Source organism: Loxodonta africana, chromosome 23 (assembly GCF_030014295.1).
Source record: "Loxodonta africana isolate mLoxAfr1 chromosome 23, mLoxAfr1.hap2, whole genome shotgun sequence".
NCBI lineage: Eukaryota > Metazoa > Chordata > Mammalia > Proboscidea > Elephantidae > Loxodonta > Loxodonta africana.
This window is the reverse complement of record NC_087364.1, coordinates 68,543,611-68,550,636: the sequence shown is the minus strand read 5'-3', so window position 1 is coordinate 68,550,636 and position 7,026 is coordinate 68,543,611. Positions and strand designations below refer to the sequence as shown.

The 7,026-nt window shown below is 43.6% G+C and overlaps 1 pseudogene; it reads left to right on the top strand.

Annotated features, from left to right (window-relative positions):
- The first annotated feature begins 2,983 nt into the window (after positions 1–2,983).
- Positions 2,984–4,056, top strand: LOC100671966 (small ribosomal subunit protein uS2B-like; annotated as a pseudogene).
- The last annotated feature ends 2,970 nt before the right edge of the window (positions 4,057–7,026 follow it).

Sequence of the window (7,026 nt, the reverse complement as noted above, 5' to 3'; positions counted from 1 at the left end):
AGTCCTAATCAGTTTGACTTGGTCTTAAAGTCAGTCAAAAGGGAAATTATCCTGGGGCATGACCTAATCAAGTGAGCTCTTTAAAAAAGGATTCAAAGAGACTTAAGGCAGCAAAGACTCTCTCCTGCTGGCCTTGAAGATTAGCAAGCCACTATGAATTCTATACTACAAGGAAATGGGTTCTGCCAACAATCATGTAAACTTAGAAGACTTGAGCCTCACATGAGATCACAGCCCCAGTAGACACCTTGATTTCAGCTTTGTGAAATGCTGAGCAGGAAACTGGCTAAGCCTTGCCCATACTCCTGACCCATAGAAACTGTGACGTAATAAATAGGTGTTGTTTTAAGCTGCTAAGTTTGTGTAATTTGTTCCACAGCAATAAATAACACAGTAGAGGAGCAAAGATTCCCACCCAGGCAGTCTGACTCCAAAACCCATGCTTTAAATGCTAGATTCCCAAGCCCTGGTGGTACAATGGTTAAGATCTCAGCTGCTAACTGAAAGGTTGGTCGTTCAAACCCACCCAGTGGCTCCACTGGCGATATGCACCCATGAAGAAAGATTACAGCCTTGGAAACTCTATGGAGCACTTCTGCTCTGTCCTATAAGGTCACTATGAGTCAACCGACTTGATGGCACACAACAACAACAAGGACTAGGGCTCACAAGGGACTAAGTGAAAAACCAAAGGCCACATGGCTAGTGACTGAGGGACAGAGCCTGGACCAGGGTCCATGTCTCCTCACTTTAGGATTTTGACTTCTAGCTCTATCCCTGACGCGTACGTCAGTTCCTAAATATGTATAAAGGCATAAAAAATAGAACTTTCGAAGAAGAATTTTAACAGCAAGAAAACCTTGGTTAAAGCTTAAGAGCTTTCACATAAGTCATATTTATTACGATTCTATCAGGTAAGTCAAAGGAGGCATGGAGAGTGGCGCTCAGAGACACTAATTTCTCCCAAGTTCCACAGACAGGCATGGTGGAAGCACTGGGATTTGACCCTGGACCTGGCACCCATCTTATTTCCTCTTCACCAAACCACCAAAGAGCAAAAGAAGGAATATATCATCCATCTTCTAGTTTCCTTAAATTTGGCAGAATTCTTTTAGGAAGGAATATAATCAGGAAATTTCCATCTCCACAGAAAGTAGAACTGAGAAAATGAATGATAATTAAGCTTAAAGGATTTAACTTAATCCTAAGGAAGCGCTTTCCTGGGGTAAGGTTAATTAAACACTAACAAGATTTTGTTTAAAAAAAAAAATCAAAAGGCTCTAAAACTCTGCTTCCGGATTTCCATTTATGAAGTAACATATGAAAAAAGCGAGAAAAAATTGGGGGGATGGGGGTAATTTTGCAAGCTAGTCAAAATATTTGCAAGCCCAGAGTTTTTAATTTGACTTTCAGGGCAAATTGAGTACATGATTCTGAAGATCAGACACAATTTTCTGCGAAACCATAGCAAACGTTAATAACATTAAACTCTTATATACTAATTTCAAGATTTGAAAACTTATGGATTGAACTGTGTCCCCCAGAAATGTGTGTCAACTTGCCTAGGCCATGATTCCCAGTATTGTGTGATTGTCCGCCATTTTGTCATCTGATGTGATTTTCCTATGTGTGGTAAATCCTACGTCTGTGATGTTAGTGAGGCAGGATTAGAGGCAGTTATATTAATGAGGTAGGACTCAATCTACCAGATTAGGTTGTGTATTGAGTCAATCTCTTTTGAGATATAAAAAAGAGAAGCGAGCAGAGAGACAGGGGAACCTCATACCACCAAGAAAGCAGCGCTGGGAGCATAGCGTGTCCTTTGGACCCAGGGTCCCTGCTCCTGAAAAGCTCCTAGACCAGGGGAAGATTGATGACAAGGACTTTCCCCCAGAGCTGACAGAGAGAGAAAGCCTTCCCCTGGAGCTGGCACCCTGAATTCAGACTTCTAGCCTCCTAAACCGTGAGAGAATAAAATTCCGCTTGTTAAAGCCATCCACTTCTAGTATTTCTGTTAAGCAGCACTAGGTAACTAAGATAAAATGTATAATAGCTTTTCTCAAGAAATTATTGATATTATTTTTCAAAAACTATCAACAAAGAAAGAAAACGGATTGGGGTACAGATTTCTATACTGACATAATGCATTTCCTTTATAGGTGAATAAATTCGGACCCTCCACCCCGCTGCATAGCTACAGAAACCCTCCTACTTTATACTTACGCTTTCCTTTGCTGCTGCAGACCCATTGCTGCCCGAGACCCTATGTTCAGCACCAGTCCTTTGCTGCATGATTGGCAGTCATGGGACAGAGCTTTGGGTGACTTTATATGCCATGGGATATGGACAAGGTAAATGTGGAACAAAGCAACCCCAAATTACACATATCACTGTACCCCCGCCTCCTTCCTCCTACCTGTCCAGGATCCCCCAATCTCATCTTTCCTTCTCACCCTCTTCTTACAGCAAAGAACCTGCCCCAGATTTTTGATATAATACTCAAGAGAGTGGTAGCTTCCTTTGCCTGTAGCTGAATTACATTCTCAACTCTTGGTGTATACCAGAAATCAACCTTCTCCATCTGTAGAATCTTCGTCAGCATCTAACTGAAAAGAGAGAGGAGGGTAAGGAACCAAAGATGGCACTTTCTTTATTAAAAATGAGGGGCTGCAGTACAACAGGTTCCCCTTTATATATGGCCTTTCTGGCCCTGAGTTTGTAGTCCTGCCAACAGGATTTGCTAGGTCACAATCTTACAAAGGGATTGGTTAGTCTGCTATGCAAATAAGGTCTGTAAAACCCTTGCAAGGATTGGACAGTTTACTATGCAAACTAGGTGACTGGCCTACCAAGGGGATTGGTCAGTTTTGCCATCCTGCTAGGCTTAAAAGGGCCACTCCCAGGCTTTTCTGTGCTACCCAGAGAAGGGTCCACATGGCATTGTCCTGGGTTCCCATTTTAACTCAAAGGGGAAACTTTCACAATGTCCAGAGCCCTTCATGTTCTGCAGATGAAACAGGAGGATGTCCTCAAATGCGTTGCGGCAGGAACCTACTTACATGGCACCAACCTTGACTTCCGAATGGAACAGTACATCTCCAAAAAGAAAAGCGATGGTGTCTACATCATAAACCTGAAAAGGACCTACTAGGAGAATCTTCTGTTGGCAGCTCGGGCCATTGTTGCCATTGAAAACTCAGCTGATGTCAGTGTCATATCCTCTGGCAATACTGGTCAGCAGACTATGCTGAAGTTTGCTGCTGCCGCTGGAGCCACTCCTATTGCTGGGCACCTCACTCCTGAAACCTTCACTAGCCAGGTTCAGGCAGCCTTCTGGGAGCCACATGTTCTGGTGGCTACTGATCCCAGGGCTGACCACCAGCCTCTCACTGAAGCGTCTTATGTTAACCTGTCCACCCCTGCTCTGTGTCACACAGATTCTCCTCTGTGCTACATGGACATTGCTGTCCCAAGCAACAACAAAAGAGCTCAATCAGTGGGTCTGATATGGTGGATGCTGGCCGGGGAAGTTCTGTGCATACATGGTCCCATCTCCCGTGAGTACTCATGGGAGGTCATGCCTGATCTCTACTTCTACAGAAATCCTGAAGAGTCTGTAAAGGAAAAGTAAGTCACTACTGAAGAAGCTGTGACCAAGGAGTGCTTTCATGGTAAACAGACTGCTCCAGCTCTTGAATTTACTGCTGCTCAGCCCGAGGTTGAGGACTGATGTGAAGGCATGCAGGTGCCCTCTGTGCCTGTTCAGCAGTTCTCTACTAAAGACTGGAGTGCTCAGCCTGCTCAGAAGATTGGGCTGCAGCTCCCTGCTCAGGTCACTGATGGGTAAGAGCCACTGCTGAGTGGTCTTCAGCTGTTTTTCCAGTCTCTTAGACAGACAGAAAATGGAAATAATGTTGATGAAAAATAAACATCAGTTTCTAGAGAAAAAAAGAGAAGAATCAGGAGTAGAGCACATCCTTGTGTTCTTGGACCCAGGGTGCCTGTGCTGAGAACCTCCTGGACCCAGGAGACAGAAAGAGAGCTGTAACACTGGAGATGGTATGAGATAGTGCAAGATGGTATGAGATGGTGAGACCAGTTAGGAAACTGACAGGCCCCGAGCTGGGGTCTGTGCCAGTGAAGTATTTTGCAGGACACCTATGGACAGCAAATTGCAAGCAAAATTGTGAACCCCTGCCCTGTCCTAATCTCCCTGCTTAAAAATGTTTTTCAGACAAATTAGCTGAAACCAGACCCCTTTGCATGTGCTGTGAGACATCAGTGACCTGAAGTTAAACCTGAGCTCTGAGACTCATGCCAAGAAACTAAAAATCACTGGACTTCAGAAGCAGGGGTCCATCTGCTACTTCCATGCTAACTCCTAGACTGACCCCACAATAAATATACGTGCCACTTCTCAGGAATTTAATGAATATGTATGACTTCCCCTTTCCTGTGTAACATAAAAACTTCCTCCAGCCCTTTGTTCGGGGAGAAAGTGCTCCGAGACCAATCTCCTTGTCTCCTTGCTTGCTGCAAGTAATAAACTATGTCTGCTTTCAGTCTGCTTGATTGCATTTGGTAACAATGGTATGAGTGGCAAGAATCAGGAGGCCAGTGCAAGACAGCTGCATTCGGCTTCCCATTCCACAGAGCAAGGGGGCTGCAGCGGCCTCACAAACCTGCAGAGCAAGAGAGCTGAGCGCCTTCAGACAGGAGACTTGCTGGCAGAGTGGGTGCCTCCAAGTACTTGACAACAGAGCAAAAAGAGCTGTAACACTTGCCCAAGCCAGGGTGTGGGGGGAGAGCGGAGGTGGGAGGCTGGTGGCAGAGGCCCAAGCGGTGTCCAGCCTGCAGAACTGCCAAGGAAGAGCTGAGACCTGTCTTGGTTGGAAGCTGCCCTGACTGACAAACTCTGTCTCCTGTGTCGTTCCTGTTACTTCCAAGTTGATTCTGATCCCGAGTTGTAGCCTGTTACTTCCCTAATAAACCACATAATTGTGAGTATGATCTGTGAAATCTGTGTGACTATTGCAAAAATTATCAAACCTAGCAGAGAAGCAGAGAGTGCCAGGGGAGGATGACTGGTTGAAGAGTGGAGGTATAGCTGACCTTGACTTCATAGGAATCAGTTTTGTGCTGATGGTGATTCTCCCTTCTCATCGTGAGTTTAAAGACCTTTCGTCACCACCACTACTACAAACACATCACAGGGGAATGAATTCCAACCTGGGAATAAAAGGAATAAGAGGGACTTGGCAAGGGATGTTCATGAACAAAGATGAAACTTGGCAGTGTATATCAAAAGTCTTTGAAATGCTCATATCATTGGATGCAGGCATTTTACTTCTCAGGATTAAGTCTAAATAAACAATGGGGAGATAAATTAAGTAAGGTTAAAATAAACCCTGGTGGCGTAGTGGTTAAGAGCTATGGCTGCTAACCACATGGTCAACAGTTTGAATCTACTTGGCGCTCCTTGGAAACCCTATGGGGCAGTTCTACTCTGTTCTACAGGGTTGCTATGAGTCAGAATCAACTTAACAGCAACAAGTTTTAAAATAAATGGAGTTATGTACCATGTTCATGGATCAGAAGTCTTAATATGGTAAAGATATTAAATTTTCCCCATTTCATATGTGAGTAAACTGAGGTACAGAGAAGTTAAACAACTTGTCTGAGGCTGTATCACTAGTGAGAGCTGAAACCATGATTCAGAACTTAGCAGTCTGGCCCCGGAGCTGTGCTCTTAACCACTTTTCTCTCCTGCCTTTCCTTGTCCTCCTACTGCCCCCTAAGCCACTGTCCTCATGGCATTTTCCCCTCTGGGTGTCTGTCTTCTCCACGAGAAATGGCACCAGTCCTGTCTCACTTACCTTGACACCTCCAAGTACCTGAGCACAGAGGAAATACTCAAAACTTACCAACAAAATGGGTTATTGATAAGTCGTCTAATCACTGGGATTTATGCTTCCAGTTTTGCAGAAGTCTCTGTAAATTAGGACATAGTCTAGCCAATTGGTTGTTTAGCAAAAATGCACAGATTCAATAATGAATTTTAAGAGAAATCATTTTCTTAGCTCTTCCCCTTTCCTAGCTTTAAGCTGTTAAATAATTTAAATGGCAGATCCAGAATTTATTTTTTAATATGGTTTCTAAATAGGAAATTCCAGGCCATTTCTCACTGTTATATTATTTGAGAGCAAAAACCACGTAATCTCTTAATTTTTTTTTTCTACACTGGGAGTGCCTAATAAATATGAAATACAGACGCCAACATTAACACTATAAAGTAAGAGAAAACTAGTAAAGGTTTGTTTGTTTTTAAGGATGATTTTTGATTAAAGAAGGGAAATAATGTACAGGATTAGGTTGTATCTTCAGTCGGTCTCTTTTGAGATCTAAAAGAGGGAGTCGCGCAGAGAGGAGAGAGACCTCCTACCACCAAGAATGAAGAACCAGGAGGGGAGCACGTCCCTTGGACTCATGGTCCCTGCTCTGAGAAGCTCCTAGACTGGGGAAGACTGATGACAAGGACCTTCCCCCAGAGCCTGCAGAGAAAGAAAGCCTTTCCCTGGAGCTGGCACCTTGAATTCAGACTTCTAACCTCCTGGGCTGTGAAAAAATAAATTTCTGTTTGTTAAAGCCATCCACTTGTGGTATTTCTGTTATAGAGGCACTAGATAACTAAGACAACACAGTTTTTAGATATCAGCAGGCTAGATCTAGCCCCTTTGGCTATGTATTTCTGTTCGACCAACACCTCCAAGGAGATACCACAGAATAAGGAACTATCACATTTCATCAGCATGATATCTTTTATCAATTAAATTATTCAAGTTTGCTTTGATACAGCTAAGCAATTGTAATCCCTTTGTTTATAAATCTGTGTTTTGTATTAAACATTCATGGCATCTATACAGTGAACAAAAACACAGAAAGTATTCCACCTCTAATGAAAGTTTAATTATGATCTGATAGCAGGGGCTTACAGTGAGCCCCGAGCGGCAGTCGTGTGGTGTGATC